Raw genomic sequence first — 20,526 nt, forward strand, 5'->3', positions numbered from 1 at the left:
AACATAGAAGTGGACCTTGACTATCTGTGACTGGGAAAAAAATCCAGTTTGTGAGACTGTACAACTTTGTGTGGGCATTACAGAAGTAGTAATTAGAGCCATTTCTATTATTTCATTTACCCCTTACATTTCTTTTAAAATGTTTAGCATTAAAACAGAACTAGATTTAACCACAGGGTGAGTGTTTATAAATTAAGCTTACCTAAAAATCATTTTGTAGTTAGGATCATGAAAGGTTGTTGTTGAATCACACGAAGACATCGGGATTCTTGGCCCCCGGAGGAGAAGAATTCAATCTGGGGCCAGAGACGAGGCTTGATCGCTCAGAGCTTTTGTGTAATAAAGTTTTATTAAAGTATAAAGGAGATAGAGAAAGCTTCTGACATAGGCATCAGAAGGGGGCAGAAAGAGTACCCGCTTGCTAGTGTTAACAATGAAGTTATATAATCCAAAGAATGTCTGGAGGTTGTAAAGACCTCATCAGACCTACTCCCATAATTTACATTTTAAGATAACACTGTCCTCAGGCAGGATACATCCTTGTAAAGACCAGGTCTACTCCCATAATTTACATCTTAAGATAACAGAAGGTTTAATCCAAAGACTGTCCTTAGGCAGGATACATTATTGTTATATAATCCTAAGGAATGTGGAGAAAGAAAAAAAGTTTGTCCTTTCTTCCTCCTTGAGAATTCCAGACCCCTCTCTCCTTGGGGACCCCTAGACTCCTTATCAACCTGCCTAGGAAATGACTCTCTCAATCACATTCAGAATTTATCAATCATAAATATCAACATATATCATTTTGGGCGTCTTGGCTCAGACAGTAAAGAATCTCCCTGCAATGTAGGAGATCCAGGTTCAATGCCTGGGTTGGGAAGATCTCCTGGAGAAGGAAATGGTAACCCATTCCAGTATTCTTGCCTGGAAAATTCCATGGACAGAGGAGCCTGGTGGGCTACCATCCATGGGGTCACACAGAGTCGGACACAACTGAGCAACTAACATATTATTTTGACTGAGCAGCAGTCTTTCCTGTGAAATACAAATACTCTCAGAATCCAAATGTACTTTTAATTATCAGTGTATTTATAAGTGACAAAACCACATTTAGCCTACATTACAATTACAAGCAGTTTGATATTCAATTCAATTCAGTTCAGTCGCTCAGTCGTGTCCGACTCTTTGAGACTCCATGAACTGCAGCACGCCAGGCCTCCCTGTCCATCACCAACTCCTGGAGTTCACCCAAACCCACGTCCATCAAGTCGGTGATGCCATCCAGCCATCTCATCCTCTGTCGTCCCCTTCTCCTCTTGCCCCCAATCCCTCCCAGCATCAGAGTCTTTTCCAATGAGTCAGCTCTTCATATGAGCTGGCCAAAGTACTGGAGTTTCAGCTTTAATATCATTCCTTCCAAAGAACACCTAGGACTGATCTCCTTTAGAATGGACTGGTTGGATCTCCTGGCAGTCCATCGGACTCTCAAGAGTCTTCTCCAACACCACAGTTCAAAACCATCAATTCTTCAGCACTCAGCTTTCTTCACAGTCCAACTCTCACATCCATACATGACTACTGGAAAAACCATAGGCTTGACTAGACGGACCTTTGTTGACAAAGTAATGTCTCTGCTTTTGAATATGCTATCTAGGTTGGTCATAACTTTCTTTCCAAGGAGTAAGCGTCTCTTAATTTCATGGCTGCAATCACCATCTGCAGTGATTTTGGAGCCCAGAAAAATAGAGTCTGACACTGTTTCCACTGTTTCCCCATCTATTTGCCATGAAGTGATGGGACCAGATGCCATGATCTTAGTTTTCTGAATGTTGAGCTTTAAGCCAACTTTGTCACTCTCCTCTTTCACTTTCATCAAGAGGGTTTTTAGTTCCTCTTCACTTTCTGCCATAAGGGTGGTGTCATATGCATATCTGAGGTTATTGATATTTCTCATGGCAATCTTGATATTACTTGCAACAAATATAAACTAATATTTTATCTTTGTCCATCAACATGGACTTTATGGTGAATGCCCTTTAACTGCTTTCATGTTGAGAAAGTATGTTGATGATAGCTATCCTTATTTTGTTTTACTTATCCAAACACTTCTAATTTTGCTTCATTTTTAACCCACAGCAGACTACTCTGAAAGGTAGAAAATCTTGGTTTGACTCATGGGATTTCACTGTCTTTACCTTGTGTTTCCACAGTACTCTATAAAACACTTTGGCCTCTATTTCTTATATTCTAGCTGTTTGCTCTAATGTCTGATTTTACATCATTGCCCAATTCCAGGAAAGCTGGCTTTGTTTATTTTTTTTCTTATTCACTGTTAGATAAGTCCTAGAAGCTGACTCAATACAGAGTTAATGTTGGCTCTTAAACATATTCAAAATTAGATAAATTCATTAGCCTAGCAAGATCCTGAAATATCTAACTTAAATTTAAGGCACATTCAAGTCACCACTGAGGAGCAAATAAATTTATTTAATCACTGAAGTACAGAGCACAAGCATAACCCATGTAACTCCAGGAATTTCCTTCAGCAATCATTATAAAAATCATTTTCTATGCCATTTTTTGGGGGGACTTTATCAAATATAAACCTGTGAAATGGGCATAAAGATATAGCAAACAGACGAACATTTCTTAGAGCTGCAGACCAGTCATTAGCTGCAGACTAATCATAACCTGTCATGATTAGTGAATTCATTTTATATTTTATCTCACTGGCCTCTCCAAAGCTCATGCCTCAAGTTCTGTTTTGCCTCTTAGAAGTATCTTCTAAATATTTTAACGTCTTTTACTCTTGAATAATAAACTTATATAATGTCGGTAATTTTTTGTGAATAATTGAAAATACTAAAAGTGTGTGAGACCAACAAGCAGGTGTGTTACTTACAGTATTCTACCGTGTTCTTTCCATCTGTTTGAGTTTTGATTCAACTTGACAAGACGTAAATATGCTTAATTCCTGTGAAGAATAAAGTTCCCCTGATGATTACTTTCAACTGGAGTAGGGAACACGATGTAAGAATGAAAGTCAGGATTTTATTTCACTTGTCCTGAAGATCTTGTCTCCCCAAGGACAAAACATATTTCTGAGGAAAAAACAAGGAGAATGCTGTTTTACTTGGTGCCATCAACTCAAAGTAAATGTATGTTGATCTTCAGTATTTGCTTATACATACCATCTTTAAATGTAATAAGAAATATAGAAACTTTACTCTAAAATATTTCATTGCCTGCCAAGAGGAAATTTACTCAGATTCATTGCTACAAGGAGACAGTTAAGCATTTTCAAGAGTTTGTTTGATTTGACACCTGACTTTTCCTGTTTGTGAAGTGGGTAAATAATATCTCCCTAATAAAATGTTTGTGAAGACTGCATGGGAATGTAAATATAAATTGAATGTGATATTTAGATTAAAACGCCTAGAATGATTCTTCAAAAAGTGCAATTGCCTCCTAAATATTAATCTCACTAATCCATCCTTTTCATTTTTAATTGAATTCATATTTATTTTTTCCCTCTATTCCATTGGGAAACTTAAAAAATGTGAGAGACAGTATTCAAGTGTAATTTGAAAGATGCAGAAAAGAAACCCCTAGTAATGTTGAGCAGTCATGGGACTAGTAGATTAGCTAGGACTATGAGCCATCCTGGAAGTTACAACAAGCCTTTCTTCACTTCCTGTGATAGCACAGTCAGGTGGCAAAAATAAGCTCCAGCTTTCCTTGAGATCTGCCACACTAAACCTTATCACTGCCTATGATTAAGCTAGATCATTTACACATAAGATTTTTGCCTGGAGTTGGACTTCTCAGTTCCTTTGTGAATGCAAAATTGGAAAGCAAGGGAATTTCAAGATGTCTGAGCAAGCAGAAGGAGGATATAGAAAATCTCTCTCTCCACAAATGCATCAGGAATACATCTAGAGATGCAACAATTACCATAGAACACCAAATGAATACTATTAGAAAACCCTGAACACTGGAAAGGACTGTAAAGATCCCCGCATAATGGGTCTCTGAGGACAATTTCCCCACTTTGGTTTGTATATTGATTTTTTCCTTTTTTAAAAAAAATCATTTTTGCCTGTTTGTTTTATTTCCTTTGCTTTATTCTTCCATTAGTTCTCTGCTTTGGTTTTTGGTTTGTTTGTTTTGTGATTTCGTTGGAATTTTTTTTTAATTGTTTGACTTTGTTTTTAGATTCATTAGTTTATCTTGTTGGTATCTTGATGACCTAGAGGGGTGGGATGGGGGAGGGAGGCTCTCGAGCGAGGGGGTAAGCGCATACATATAGTTGATTCATGGAAGAGAAAATAGCAATCCACTCCAGTATTCTTGCCTGGAAAATTCCATGGACAGAGGAGGCTGGTGGGCTACAGTCCCTGGGATCACAAAGTCAGACACAGCTAAGCATGAAGGCATGCACCTGCTTCACTTTATTGTACAGCAGAAATGAACACAACCTTGTAAAGCAATTATACACCAAGAAAAAAGAGGAAAAAATTGGAAAGCATCTCACTCACATTAGACAAATACATATGTGCTAGAGAAAAAGCCCTTGCATTTCTAAATTACAGGGTAGATATAAAGGACTTCAGGAAAAAATGGATGTGTTCAGTTTGGGGGTAATATTTAAATAGATTGTGGTACATCCACGTAACAATATGTTAAGTAATAGCCATAAAAGGTGTTTTCAAGAATAGTTAATGAAAATATTTGCAGTATAATGTGAAATAAAGAATGTAGAGTCATTCTAGTGTCAGTCTAGTCATTCTAGTCTGAATCTAGTAAAGAGTCAGAACCCAGTTTATAGATATATCTATGTATGTGTGGGTATGGCCTTGAGAAACATGTGTGCATCTGTGTATGTTCAGTTACTGGAGTCATGTCTGACTCTTTGTGACCCTATGGGCTGTAGCCTACCAGGTTCCTCTGTCCATGGGATTTTCTCAGCAAAAATGTAGGAGTGAATAGCCATTTACTCCTCTAGAGGATTTTTATCTAATGTTAAATGTAGCTATTTCTGGATAATTGAATTATGAAAAAAAGCTTTGTAACTTCATGAGATTTAACAAATTCTCAATAATGATCATGTATAACATATTTATTAAATATATAATTTTACAGGCAAGTATTAAAACTTTAAAGATATGGTGTCTTAGCAAAGAAAAAAGATGCTGAGAAGCCTGCAGTGATGCACTTGTTAGCTCTCTCAGCACAGGCAGATGGAGCAGATGAAAGTAAAAGAAGTCCCAGATGTGAAAAAGAAAATTTATTGGAACCTGCCTCTCCATGAAACTTATGCCTGCTTCTTTGTTGAACTTTTAGCTCTTTTTTTTGTGTGTGTGTGTATAAAAATACTATACTAATTTATTAATATATTAATTGAGCAAACTAAACATGAATTGATTTATAACAAATCATATTTGGAAGGACATGGGGGAAGAAAGCACTTTTTAAGATTAAAAAGTGGAATTATGACTGTTAGTGATGAACCAACCACTTCTTTACTCCCTCCATATTTAACCCTGGACCCTAAGCTGCCTTCATTCTTCAGGGGTGTGTGTGCTGTTGAGTAGCCTCCTGATTCTCTGGGTGCCCACCAGAGAGGCTTGATCTTACTGTTTTTCTGTAAATGTAACGTCTGCCATTTCCATTGTGATGAATGCCATTGAAAAACAACGGGACTTGAGATCATCACCACACTTTTTCTATTTTGCATCATGTTGACAACTTAAATTGTACCCTAACAGCACAGTCCTTCCATGACTTTTTGATAAAGATTTGTTTTAGAGGATTAAGAATTCTGCATCTTGGCCTCACCCTTTCCTTTTTTTAAATGTAAACATAACTTTTATTTGTTTATTTATTTTTAAATTTATTTATTTATTTTTACTTTACAATATTGTATTGGTTTTGCCATAATTGACATGAATCTGCCACGGGGGTACATGTGTTCCCCATCCTGAACCTCCTTCCCACCTCCCTCCCCATCCCATCCCTCTGGGTCATCCCAGTGCACCAGCCCCAAGCACCCTGTATCATGCATCAAACCTGGACTGGTGATTCGTTTCACATATGGCAATATACATGTTTCAATGCCATTCTCCCAAACCATCCCACCCTTGCCCTTGCCCACAGAGTCCAAAAGACTGTTCTATATATCTGTCTCTTTTGCTGTCTTGCATAGAGGGTTATCATTACCATCTTTCTAAATTTCATATATATGCATTATTATACTGTATTGGTGTTTTTCTTTCTGGCTTACTTCACTGTGGTCTTGTTCTTGACATTCAAATTTTATTTTCCTCAAGAAATTCAAAGACTGAATTACTGTCATTTAACAAAGAGGAACAGATCCTGAAATAACAAAGGACTACACAGATTTTTCCTGAAAAGTTGATGGAGAACTGATGGCATTAATTCTGTTTCTTTTCAGAATGATTCTTTACCCACATGGCTGTTTCCCTCCTGTTCAAGTAATCCAAAACAGAAGCAAGTAAGTTTCAGAATTACTGGAAGCTCAGCTTGTAATCGCTGAGCAAGTTAATCAAGAGAACACATTTATCACATTTATATCAATGTGAATATAATTTTTTAAAAACAAATTCCATGTGTAATGAATGTAGACAACCATGTACTCATTGACAAAGGCCAGAAGGTTGGATAGCTTTCTCTCTCTCTCTCTTTTTTTCAAAATTGCCTTTAACCTTACTAAGCCACTGTTTTCTCATTTAGATAGATATACAATAATGGAATTTTTAATATTTTAAGAGCTTGATTATGTATCTCATTTCATTCAGACAAGAGGACAAATTGGGGCCAAGCTCCAAAGTATTTTAGAAGAGTAGACTACCTCATAGATACAAAGTTATAGTGGAGTCTCATGCTATGAAGATAGGTGGAATGTAATGTTTTCAGTGAAAGAAATAAAGAAGATATACATGGGCATGAAGTAAGCAACTTGTGTTCTTCTGATTGTTTCTTTGATTTGCCTTGAACCCCATTATCTCTGCAGAATGTGGCAGGCACCCTCCTCTGTGGTTGAGATCACCGCCTTTGGGAAATCACACAGAAGTCAGGTTAAAGACTAATGGAGATAAGAATCTGCTTATCTGTCCCACAGGAGTAGTGGCTGCGGGGGCAGGAGCGGCAGAGAGGACATACCCCACGTCCAAGGTCAGGAGCGGAGGCTGAGAGGAGAGACCCCACGTCCAAGGTAAGGAGCAGTGGCTGTGCTTTGCTGGAGCAGCCATGAAGAGAGACCCCATGTCCAAGGTAAGAGAAACTCAAGTAAGATGGTAGGCACTGAGAGAGGGTATCAGAGGGCAAACAGACTGAAACCATAATCACAGAAAACTAGCCAATCTAATCACATGGACCACAGCCTTGTCTAACTCAGTGAAACTAAGCCAGGCTGTGTGGGGCCACCCAAGATGAACGGGTCATGGTGGGGAGTTCTGACAGAATGTGGTCCACTGGAGAGGGGAATGGCAAACCACTTCAGTATTCTTGCCTTGAGAACCCCATGAACGGTATGAAAAGGCAAAAAGATAGGACACTGAAAGATGGACACCCCAGGTCAGTAGGTGCCCAATATGCTACTGGAGATCAGTGGAGAAATAACTCCAGAAAGAAAGAAGGGATGGAGCCAAAGCAAAAACAACACCCAGTTGTGGATGTGACTGGTGATACTGCATAGAAACCTGGAATGTTAGGTCCATGAATCAAGGCAAATTGAAAGTGGTCAAACAGGAAATGGCAAGAGTGAACGTCGACATTCTAGGAATCAGCGAACCAAGATGGACTGGAATGGGTGAATTTAACTCAGATGACCATTATATCTACTACTGTGGGCAGGAATCCCTTAGAAGAAATGGAGCAGCCATCATGGTCAACAAAAGAGTCCGAAATGCAGTACTTGGATGCAATCTCAAATATGACAGAATGATCTCTGTTCTTTTCCAAGGGAAACCATTCAATATCACAGTAATCCAAGTCTATGCCCTGACCAGTTACACTGAAGAAGCTGAAGTTGAACAGTTCTATGAGGACCTACAAGACATTTTTAGAACTAACAACAAAAAAAGATGTCCTTTTCATTACAGGGGACTGGAATACAAAATTAGGAAGTGAAGAAACACCTGGAGTAACAGGCAAATTTGGCCTTGGAGTACAAAATGAAGCAGGGCAAAGGCTAATAGAGTTTTGCCAAGAAAATGCACTAGTCATAGCAAAGACCCTCTTCCAACAACACAAGAGGAGACTCTACACATGGACATCACCAGATGGTCAACACCGAAATCAGATTGATTCCATTCTTTGCAGCCAAAGATGGAGAAGCTCTATACAGTCAGCAAAAACAAGACCAGGAGCTGACTGTGGCTCAGATCATGAACTTCTCATTGCCAAATTCAGACTTAAATTGAAGTGGGGAAAACCACTAGACCATTCAGGTATGACCTAAATCAAATTCCTTATGATTATACAGTGGAAGTGAGAAATAGATTTAAGGGACTAGATCTGATAGACAGATGAACTATGGTGGGAGGTTCGTGACATTGTACAGGAGACAGGGATCAAGACCATCTCCAAGAAGAAGAAATGCAAAGAAGCAAAATGGCTGTCTGAGGAGGCCTTACACATAGCTGTGAAAAGAAGAGAAGCCAAAAGCAAAGGAGAAAAGGAAAGATATCCATTTGAAGGCAGAGTTCCAAAGAATAGCAAGGAGAGATAAGAAAGCCTTCCTCAGCGATCAGTGCAAAGAAATAGAGGAAAAGAATAGAATGGGAAAGACTAGAGAGCTCTTCAAGAAAATTAGAGATACCAAGGGAACATTTCATGCAAAGATGGGCTCAATTAAGAACAGAAATGGTAGGAACCTAACAGAAGCAGAAGATATTAAGAAGAGGTGGCAAGAATACACAGAAGAACTGTACAAAAAAGATCTTCATGACCCAGATAATCACGATGGTGTGATCACTCACCTAGAGCCAGACATCCTGGGATGTGAAGTCAAGTGGGCCTTAGGAAGCATCACTACAAACAAAGCTAGTGGAAGTGATGAAATTCCAGTTGAGCTATTTCAAATCCTAAAAGATGATGCTGAGGAAATGCTGCACTCAATATGTCAGCAAATTTGGAAAACTCAGCAGTGGCCACAGGACTGGAAAAGGTCAGTTTGCATTCCAATCCCAAAGAAAGGCAATGCCAAAGAATGCTCAAACTACCGCACAATTACACTCATCTCACATGCTAGTAAAGTAATGCTCAAAATTCTCCAAGCCAGGCTTCAGCAATACGTGAACCGTGAACTTCCAGATGTTCAAGCTGGTTTTAGGAAAGGCAGAGGAACCAGAGATCAAATTGCCAACATCTGCTGGATCATCAAAAAAGCAAGAGAGTTCCAGAAAAACATCTATTTCTTTTTTATTGACTATGCCAATGCCTTTGCCTGTGTGGATCACAATAAACTGTGGAAAATTCTTCAAGATATGGGCATACCTGACCACCTGACCTGCCTCTTGAGAAACCTGTATACAGGTCATGAAGCAGCAGTTAGAACTGGGTATGGAATAACAGACTGGTTCCAAATAGGAAAAGGAGTTCGTCAAGGCTGTATATTGTCACCCTGCTTATTTAACTTACTTGCAGAGTACATTATGAAAAATCATGGGCTGGAATCAAGATTGCTGGGAGAAATATCAGTAACCTCAGATATGCAGATGACACCACTGTTATGGCAGAAAGTGAAGAAGAACTAAAGAGCTTCTTGATAAAAGTGAAAAAGGAGAGTGAAAATGTTGGCTTAAAGCTCATCATTCAGAAAACTAAGATCATGGCATCTGGTCCCATCACTTCATGGGAAGTAGATGGGGAAACAGTGGAAACAGTGTCAGACTTTATTTTTCTGGGCTCCAAAATCACTGCAGATGGTGATTGCAGCCATGAAATTTAAAGAAGCTTACTCTTGGAAGGAAAGGTATGACCAACCTAGACAGCATATTAAAAAGCAGAGACATTACTTTGTCAACAAAGGTCTGTCTAGTCAAGGATATGGTTTTTCCAGTAGTCATGTATGAATGTGAGAGTTGGACTATAAAGAAAGCTGAGAACTGAAGAATTGATGCTTTTGAAGTGTGGTGTTGGAAAAGACTCTTGAGGGTCCCTTGGACTGCAAGGAGATCCAACCAGTCCATCCTAAAGGAGATCAGTCCTGGGTGTTCTTTGGGAGGACTGATGCTGAAGCTGAAACTCCAATACTTTGGCCACCTGATGTGAAGAGCTGACTCATTTGTAAAGACCCTGATGCTGGGAAAGATTGAGGGTGGGAGGAGAAGGAGACAACAGAGGATGAGATGGTTTGATGGCATCACCAACTCAATGGATATGAGTTTGGGTAATCTCTGGGAATTGGTGATGGACAGGGAGGCCTTGTGTGCTGCAGTTCATGGTGTGCAGAGTTGGACACAACTGAGTTACTGAACTGAACTGAATTGTTGTCCTGACTCCTCTCTAAGCTAAAAGGCAAGAATACTTCTTAGATCCTCTAGTATGTGAGCAAGCAAGTTTACTTAGAAAGAAGATGAGGTTGAATTTATAAGGTTAAAGCCACCTATCAATTGGTCAGTTTCTTATCTTTCTAACTCATTAAGCTCCAGGATGAGTGAGTTAAAATCCTGTTCCTGTCATTCATAGCAGTGTGATATGGTAATACTTCAAGCTATCCTGACCATCAGTTTCCTCATCTGTAAAATGAGGCTACTACTTAGAACTTCCCTCAGTGTTGCAGAGATGAATAAATGAGTCAGCACATGCCAAGGAGGGTCTAGCACTGGGTGTGTTTGTCTTTTATCATTCTCTTTTTCTCTTTAACTGGTTGAATAATCTGTGTTCTGAGAGATTTCTGTTCTGACAGAAATCTCTGAACATTTCTTTACGTAGAGAAATGATTAATCATTTAAAAATATAAAGTTTATTGTCTCATCTAAATTACTGCTACTTTACTCCCAGCTTGGGTATAGTCATTAGCTAACAGAAATGATACGGTACCGTGGACATACTGTGGATTTATGAGAATGCAGAGCAATTGCTCTGTGATCTCCACCAGATCAAATCTCAAATAAGTAAGCATTACAGCAGATTGACTAGTTTAAAAAGTTTTCATTTCATTAATATTATTTTTGTGCTTAATAATGTTTCTGTTTCATTATAATTTATCTCAGATACACAAAATTGCTTGGTTCATGGTACACTGGAAGCATTGGTTGGCAAACTTTTCAGTCATTTTAATGTTATTATTATTTCATCCAATATCATCTATCTACTTATTTCCCTCTCCTGTAAAGGCCTTGGGCTACTCATTACCTGTTGGCCCTCAGATCCAACCGGTCCCTGCATTTTAAACAAGGAACAGACCGCCTACAGAATACATGTCCAGACTCCCTTATCCTCTGTTGTCATGTTAGGCTGGGTCAATAGAAGGCACAAGAAAGGAGAGAAGGGGAAAATGCAGGTGATTTTCCTCCTTGTCTCTCCATATTAAACTACCTGGCATGGATTCCATTTTCTTGACTGGAGTCTGACTCTATACTCACCAAATCTAGAGTATTTAAAATGCATTTTAAGTTATGCATATGTTGTTGAAAAGTATATGCTGATACTTGCAAGTTTTAAAAATTAACAGTAATAGACTTTCTTACTTTAAACTTACTACTCTTTTAAAAATCTAATCATGGTGTTGTATAAATTTTACTAATTTTAGAACACTTTATAGTATTCCATCCCTTACAAAGAAAAGAAATTCTACTATTATTTACCATAGTAATAGATATATAAATTGTTTTCAATTCTGCACTGCACATCAGAGAATGATGATACTAGGAAATTCCCTACGTCTCATCCTGTTATTTTTGTTCAGTAGCCAAGTCATGCCTGACTCTGGAACTCCAGGCACTGCAGCACACCAAGATCCCCTGTCTTTCACTGTCTCCCCAAATTTGGTCAAACTCATCTCCATTGAGTCGGTGATGCCATCCAACCATCTCATCTTCTGTCATCCCCTTCTCTTCCTACCTTCAATCTTTCACAGCATCAGGGTCTTTACCAATGAGTTAGTTCTTCATATCAGGTGGCCAAATATTGGATTTTCAGCTTCAGCATCAGTCCTTCCATTGAGTATTCAGGGTTGATTTCCTTTAGGATTGACAGGTTTGATCTCCTTGCTGTCCAAAGGTCTTTCAAGAGTCTTCTCCAGCACCACAGTTTGAAAGCATCAATTCTTTGGCTCTCAGCCTTCTTTAAGGTCCAACTCTCACATTTGTAGATGACTACTGGAAAAACTATAGCTTTGACGATATGGACCTTTGTTGGCAAAGTGATATCTCTGCTTTTTAATATGTTGTCTAGGTTTGGTCATAGCTTTTGTTCCAAGGAGCAAGCCTTTTAATTTTGTGGCTGCAGTCACTGTCTGCAGTGATTTTGGAGCCCAAGAAAATAAATTATGCTACTGTTTTCACTTTTTCTCCATCTATTTGCCAGAAATGATGGGACTTAATGCCATGGTCTTAGTTTGTTGAATGCTGAGTTTTAAGCTAGCTTTTCACTCTCCTCTTTTACCCCCATCAAGAGTCTCTTTAGTTCCTCTCACTTTCTGCCATTAGAGTGGCATCATTTGCATATCTGAGGTTGTTGATATCTCATCCTAATGTAATGCATTAAAAGGTTTGCTATTATCATAAGAACTAAAGAGCCTCTTGATAAAGTGAAAGAGGATAGTGAAAAAGTTGGCTTAAAACTCAACATTCAGAAAACTCAGATCATGGCATCTGGTCCCATCACTTCATGGCAAATAGATGGGGAAACAGTGGAAACAGTGACAGACTTTATTTTTTTTGGCTCCAAGGTCACTGTAGATGGTGACTGCAGTCATGAAATTAAAAGATGCTTGCTCCTTGGAAGAAAAGTTATAACCAGTCTAGACAGCATATTAAAAAGCAGAGACATTACTTTGTCAACAAAGGTCCGTCTAGTCAAGGCTATGGTTTTTCCAGTAGTCATGTATGGATGTGAGAGTTGGACTATAAAGAAAGCTTAGCACTGAAGAATTGATGCTTTTGAAGTGTGGTGTTGGAGAAGACTCTTGAGGGTCCCTTGGACTGTAAGGAGAACCAACCAGTTCATCCTAAAGGAAATCAGTCCTGTATATTCATTGGAAAGACTGATGTTGAAGCTAAAACTCCAATATTTGGCCACCTGATGTGAAGAACTGACTCATTTGAAAAAACCCTGATGCTAGGAAAGATTGAGGGTGGGAGGAGAAGGGGACAACATAGGATGAGATGGTTGGATGGCATCATCGACTCGATGGACATGAGTATGTGTAGGCTCCGGGAGTTGGTGATGGACACGAAGGCCTGGTGTGCTGCGGTTCATGGGGTCACACAAAGTCAGACACCACTGAGTGACTGAACTCATTATCATCAGTTCAGTTCAGTTCAGTCACTCAGTTGTGTCCGACACTTTGTGACCCCATGAACTGCAGCACTCCAGGCCTCCCTGTCCATTCAAATTCCCGGAGTCCACCCAAACCCATGTCCATTGAGTCAATGACGCCATCCAACCATCTCATCCTCTGTCGTCCTCTTCGCCTCCTGCCCTCAATCTTTCCCACCATCAGGGTCTTTTTCAATCAGTCAGCTCTTTGCATCAGGTGGCCAAAGTGTTGGTGTTTCAGCCTCAACATCAGTCCTTCCAATAGAACACCCAGGAGTGATCTCCTTTAGGATGGACTGGTAGGGTATCCTTGCAGTGCAAGGGACTCTCAAGAGTCTTCTCCAACACCATAGTTCAAAAGCATCAATTCTTCTGTGCTCAGCTTTGTTTATAGTCCAAATCTCACATCCATACATGAGCACAGGAAAAACCATAGCCTTGACTAGACAGACCTTTTTTGGCACTTTGCCATTACTTTAATGTCTCTGCTTTTGAATATGCTGTCTAGGCTGGTCATAACTTTCCTTCCAAAGAGTAAGGGTATTTTAATTATGTTGTTGCAATTGCCATCTGTAGTGATTTTGGAGCCCAGAAATAAAGTCAGCCATCGTTTTCACTGTTTCCCCGCATATCTGCTGTGAAGTAATGGGACTGGATGCCATGATCTTAGTTTTCTGAACATTGAGCTTTAAGCCAACTTTTTCACTCTCCTCTTTCACTTTAATCAAGAGGCTTTTTAGTTCTTCACTTTCTGCCATAAGGGTGGTGTCATCTACATATCTGAGGTTACTGATATTTCTCCCGGCAATCTTGATTCCAGCTTGTGCTTCTTCCAGCCCAGCTTTTCTCATGATGTACTCTGCATATAAGTTAAATAAGCAGGGTGACAATATACAGCCTTGACATACTCCTTTTCCTATTTGGAACCAGTCTGATGTTCCACGTCCAGTCCTAACTGTCGCTTCCTGACCTGCATACAGGTTTCCCAAGAGGCAGGTCAGGTGGTCTGGTATTCCCATCTCTTTCAGAATTTTCCACAGTTTCTTGTGATCCACATAGTCAAAGGCTTGGATATAGTCAATAAAGAAGAAATAGATGTTTTTCTGGAACTCTCTTGCTTTTTTGATGATCCAGCAGATGTTGGCAATTTGATCTCTGGTTCCTCTGCCTTTTCTAAAACCAGCTTGAACATCTGGATGTTCACGGTTCATGTATTGCTGAAGCCTGGCCTGGAGAATTTTAAGCATTACTTTCCTAGCGTGTGAGATGAGTGCAGTTATGTAGTAGTTTGAGCATTCTTTGGCATTGCCTTTCTTTGGGACTGGGATGAAAACTGACATTTTCCAGTCCTGTGGACACTGCTGTTTTTTCCATATTTGCTGGCATATTGAGTGCAGCACCTTCACCGCATCATCTTTCAGGATTTGAAATAGCTCAACTGGAATTCCATCACCTCCACTAGCTTTGTTGGTAGTGACGCTTCCTAAGGCCCACTTGACTTCACATTCCAGGATGTCTGGCTCTAGGTGAGTGATCACACCATCGTGGTTATCTGGGTCGTGAAGATCTTTTTTGTACAGTTCTTCTGTGTATTCTTGCCACCTCTTCTTAATATCTTCTGCTTCTGTTAGGTCCATTCCATTTCTGTCCTTTGTTAAGCCCATTATCATCAGTTCAGTCGTTCAGTCGTGCCTGACTCTGTGACCCCATGAATCGCAGCACGCCAGGCCTCCCTGTCCATCACCAACTCCCGGAGTTTACCCAAACTCATGTCCATCGAGTCATGATGCCATCCAGCCATCTCATTCTCTGTCGTCCCCTTGTCCTCCTGCCCCCAATCTCTCAGCATCAGGGTCTTTCCATGAGTCAATTCTTCACATGAGGTGGCCAAAGTATTGGAGTTTCAGCTTCAACATCATTCCTTCCAATGAACACCCAGGACTGGTCTCCTTTAGGATGGACTGGTTGGATCTCCTTGCGGTCCAAGGGACTCTCAAGAGTCTTCTCCAACACCACAGTTCAAAAGCATCAATTCTTCGACACTCAGCTTTCTTCACAGTCCAACTCTCACATCCATACAAAACCTTGCAAAAACCATAGCCTTGACTAGACGGACCTTTGTTGGCAAAGTAATATCTCTGTTTTTGATTATGCTATCTAGGTTGGTCATAACTTTCCTTCCAAGGAGTAAGTGTCTTTTAATTTCATGGCTGCAATCACCATCTGCAGTGAGTTTGGAGCCCCCCAAAATAAAGTCTGACACTTTTTCCACTGTTTCCCCTTCTATTTGCCATGAAGTGATGGAACCAGATGCCATGATCATTATCATCAGGGTAGGTTATTTCTTTTTCAAAATAAAAGGATTCCCTTTTACTTCTTATATTCTGACATTTTCTATCAGAGACTAGGATTGAAAATTATCAAATGCTTTTCTTGCCTCAATGAAATGATTGTACCATTTTCTCCTTTTTTCACCAAAAGGATAATTTACATAAACAGATTTCTGTCTTAACTTCCCCAGAGATAAAATCTACACAATGTTATATTATGTGCTCTGTATATTATTATGTACTTTTAAAGTTGATTAATAAAATTATGCCTTATTAGGCAATCTATTCTTCTCCTTCATTTATATAGCAAAGATTCAGTATAAATCTTAATTTTCTACTTTTACCCTTATTAGTCATTTTTTATTATTTTTGTCCTTGCTACTTCTTTGCATTTACTTTCCTACTCACTGTGCAGTTTCGCTAATATTCTTCTGAAAACCTTAGCTATATGCCATACTTTTAATTTAAATTACTACATTTTATTCAATATTTTATTGTCTTTCTTCTTCAATGAAGAAAGTGGGAGAGATTCAAGAGGGAGGGACAATATATACACCTATGGTTAATTCATGTTGATGTATGACAGAAATCAAACCAATATTGTAAACCAATCATCAATCAATTAAAAATAAAAAAAAATAGCAAAAAGAATTATTTAGCTCAGATGGTAAAGCGTCTGCCTGCAAGGCGGGAGACCTGGGTTTGATCCCTGGGTTGAGAAAATCTCCTGGAGAAGGAAATGGCAACCCACTCCAGTTTCTTGCCTGGAGAATCCCAGGGATGGGGGAGCCTGGTGGACTGCCGTCTATGGGGTCGCACAGTCGGATACGACTGAAGCGACTTAGCAGCACAGCAATCCTTTTACATTTATTATATTTACAGTTATATTAGGACTTCTGCTTTTGTATGTCCAGTTTTCTATATATCATATTTATTTCAGACTCTAGTTACTTTGTGTTCCTTCTTCACTCTTAATAGCATTAAATGATTTAAATTTACTTTCTCTTCTGATTTAAGTTTGTTTATTTGATTTTTAGTCTTGGTGATTCATACACATATTTAATTTTATGTATACTTATGTGTATTTCTTCCCATCTCTTAAGGACAATATTCATTTCTTTCTTCCTTCTGATATGTAGATAACCTCACCAAGTATATTTTTCTGCCCTTTCTTAATTTGGGGATATTATTTATTTAGACCACTTTAAAGCTTTTTTAACTCACTTATCCAATGTTATCTTCTAAATTTTGTTTCTTCCTGAGTCCATTTCTATTTTTGAGTACTTCCTCCAAAAGTGTTTTCAAAGAAAATTTTGCATATTAAATTTTATGCAGTCTCATATGCCTGAGGATAATATTTTGCTCTCACATTTATATTATAGCTTTACTTGATAAAAAAATTTATGTTCAGATTTATCTTCCATCAATTCATAAATAATATTATTCTATTACTTTCTGGCATGCAATGCAGTTGTTGGGAAATATGATTTTAATCTGATACTTATACTTTTGTAGGCTATTTTCCTCTCTGGAAGCCTTTAGAATGTTTTCTTTATTGGGTGATCTCAAATATTATAGCAATATATATATATATATAAGTGGGCTTTTACCTTTAAGTTTAAGGTTATATCCATTCATCTGCTGATGGACATCTAGGTTGCTTCCATGTCCTGGCTATTATAAACAGTGCTGCGATGAACATTGGGGTACATGTGTCTCTTTCAATTCTGGTTTCCTTGGTGTGTATGCCCAGCAGTGGGATTGCTGGGTCGTATGGCAGTTCTATTTCCAGTTTTTTAAGGAATCTCCACACTGTTCTCCATAGTGGCTGTACTAGTTTGCATTCCCACCAACAGTGTAAGAGGGTTCCCTTTTCTCCACACCCTCTCCAGCATTTATTGTTTGTAGACTTTTGGATTGCAGCCATTCTGACTGGCATGAGATGGTACCTCACTGTGGTTTTGATTTGCATTTCTCTGATAATGAGTGACGTTGAGCATCTTTTCATGTATTTGTTAGCCATCTGTATGTCTTCTTTGGAGAAATGTCTATTTAGTTCTTTGGCCCATTTTTTGATTGGGTCATTTATTTTTCTGGAATTGAGCTGCAGGAGTTGCTTGTATATTTTTGGAAGCAACCTAGATGTCTATCAGCAGCTGAATGGATAAGAAAGCTGTGGTACATATACACAATGGAGTATTACTCAGCCATTAAAAAGAATACATTTGAATCAGTTCTAATGAGGTGGATGAAACTGTAGCCTATTATACAGAGTGAAGTAAGCCAGAAAGAAAAACACCAATACAGTATCAGATCAGATCAGATCAGTCAGTCAGTCATGTCCGATTCTTTGCGACCCCATGAATTGCAGCATGCCAGGCCTCCCTGTCCATCACCAACTCCCGGAGTTCACTCAGACTCATGTCCATCGAGTCAGTGATGCCATCCAGCCATCTCATCCTCTGTCGTCCCTTTCTCCTCCTGCCCCCAATCCCTCCCAGCATCAGAGTCTTTTCCAATGAGTCAACTCTTTGCATGAGGTGGCCAAAGTACTGGAGTTTCAGCTTTATCATCACTCCTTCCAAAGAAATTCCAGGGCTGATCTCCTTCAGAATGGACTGGTTGGATCTCCTTGCAGTCCAAGGGGCTCTCAAGAGTCTTCTCCAACACCACAGTTCAAAAGCATCAATTCTTCGGTGCTCAGCCTTCTTCACAGTCCAACTCTCACATCCATACATGACCACAGGAAAAACCATAGCCTTGACTAGATGAACCTTTGTTGGCAAAGTAATGTCTCTGCTTTTGAATATGCTATCTAGGTTGGTCATAACTTTCCTTCCAAGGAGTAAGCGTCTTTTAATTTCATGGCTGCAGTCACCATCTTCAGTGATTTTGGAGCCCAGAAAAATAAAGTCTGACACTGTTTCCACTGTTACCCCATCTATTTCCCATGAAGTGATGGGACCAGATGCCATGATCTTAGTTTTCTGAATGTTGAGCTTTAAGCCAACTTTTTCACTCTCCACTTTCACCTTCATCAAGAGGCTTTTTAGTTCCTCTTCACTTTCTGCCATAAGTATACTAACGCATACATATGGAATTTAGAAAGATGGTATGACAACCCTGTATACGAGACAGCAAAAGAGACACTGATATATAGAACAGTCTTTTGGACTCTGTGGGAGAGGGAGGAGGAGGATGATTTGGGAGAATGGCATTAAAACATGTGTAATATCATATAAGAAATGAATCACCAGTCCAGGTTCAATGCAGGATACAGGAAGCTTGGGGCTGGTGCACTGGGATGACCCAGAGGGATGGTATGGGGAGGGAGATGGGAGGGGGGTTCAGAATTGGAAACATGTGTACACCCGTGGCGGATGCATGTTGCCGTATGGCAAAACCAATACAATATTGTAAAGTAAAAAAAAAAAAAAAAAAATTAAAAAAAAAAAGAAAAAAAAAGTTTAAGGTTATAGTTGCATTTTTCATCTTCCTTTAAACAGAAGACATATATTATTTCAATTATTCCTTTCTACATTTTTTCTCTGTCTGATATATACAGTCTATGGATAATGGCTCTTCTATTTTTATATTTCATATCTCTAGACTTATCTTTTATTTTGCCAACTTTTTAATCTTTTTCTGTGCTTTCTATAAAATATTACATGATCTCAGCCTCCAGTTACTAATTTTTTTCCTTATTCTATTTTTAGTTCTTTATTTCCTATTTTATATTCTTCATACCTATATTGTAAATTGTTTTTTTATATACTTACATGTCTGCTACCAATTTTATATCCTATTTAAAAGAATTATATGTGGTGCTTTTTAAGTTCAAAATTTGTAAGCTTAATATTTATCTGAAAATTTATTTATTCTCTTGTTTCTTTCATAGACCTTAGTCTTGTCATTTTCCCCTATGATTTCTTATTGCTTTTTGGTGTCAGTTATCTTATCTGTATTGGGGGGTTTTTCACTGTTTTTTTAAATTTTATTTTACATTGGAGTATAATTGATTAACAGTATTGTGTTAGTTTCAAGTGTACAGCAAAATGATTCAGTTATACATATACATTGTATTTATTCTTTTTCAAATTCTTTTACATTTTGGTTGTTACATTATATTCAACAGAGTTCCTTGTGATTTACAGCAGGTCCTTGATGATTATCCATTTTAAATAGAGCAGTGTATACATGTCAATTCCAGACTCCCTATCCCTCCTTCCAACCCTTTCACCTTGGTAACCATAAGCTTGTTCTCTAAGTCTGTGAGTCTGTTTCTGTTTTATAAATAAATTCATTTATATTACTTTTTAAGACTGCATGTAAGTGATAGATAACATATTTCTCTCTTTCTATCTGACTTGTTTCACTCAGTATGACAATCTCTAGGTCTATCCAGGTTGCTGTAAATGGCATATATTGTCTTTATTGTAAACCTGGATGCCACAGTTCTATGGTAGGCCTGTAAAAGTGAGTTTAAAAGTGTCTTTGGGATAATACTTCAGGGCCAAGGATATCTGGCATTCCCATCGAGTCTCAACTCATTTTAAGTGACCTTTCCCATCGAAGACCATCAAATATGTCCGCTCCTATTTTCAAAGTGCTCTTTCCTTAGGTTGACATTGTGTGACTCCTGGGGTGGGACAGGATCACTGCAAGAATCTGTCTTCTACCCCAGCTG

At 38.8% G+C, this 20,526-nt stretch overlaps 1 long non-coding RNA gene across 1 annotated transcript in view; it reads right to left on the reverse strand.

Moving 5' to 3' along the window:
• Nucleotides 1–3,032: 3,032 nt before the first annotated feature.
• Nucleotides 3,033–20,526, reverse strand: part of LOC147363071 (uncharacterized) — a 61,067-nt gene continuing 43,573 nt past the window's right edge. Inside the window, exon 3 of the long non-coding RNA XR_015136759.1 lies at nucleotides 3,033–3,101. This is a non-coding gene — a long non-coding RNA (uncharacterized LOC147363071). The remainder of the gene's footprint in view (nucleotides 3,102–20,526) is intronic.

Source organism: Bos grunniens, chromosome 11 (assembly GCF_055505025.1).
Source record: "Bos grunniens cultivar Pamir isolate PY7600 chromosome 11, Bosgru_T2T1.0, whole genome shotgun sequence".
Lineage (NCBI taxonomy): Eukaryota > Metazoa > Chordata > Mammalia > Artiodactyla > Bovidae > Bos > Bos grunniens.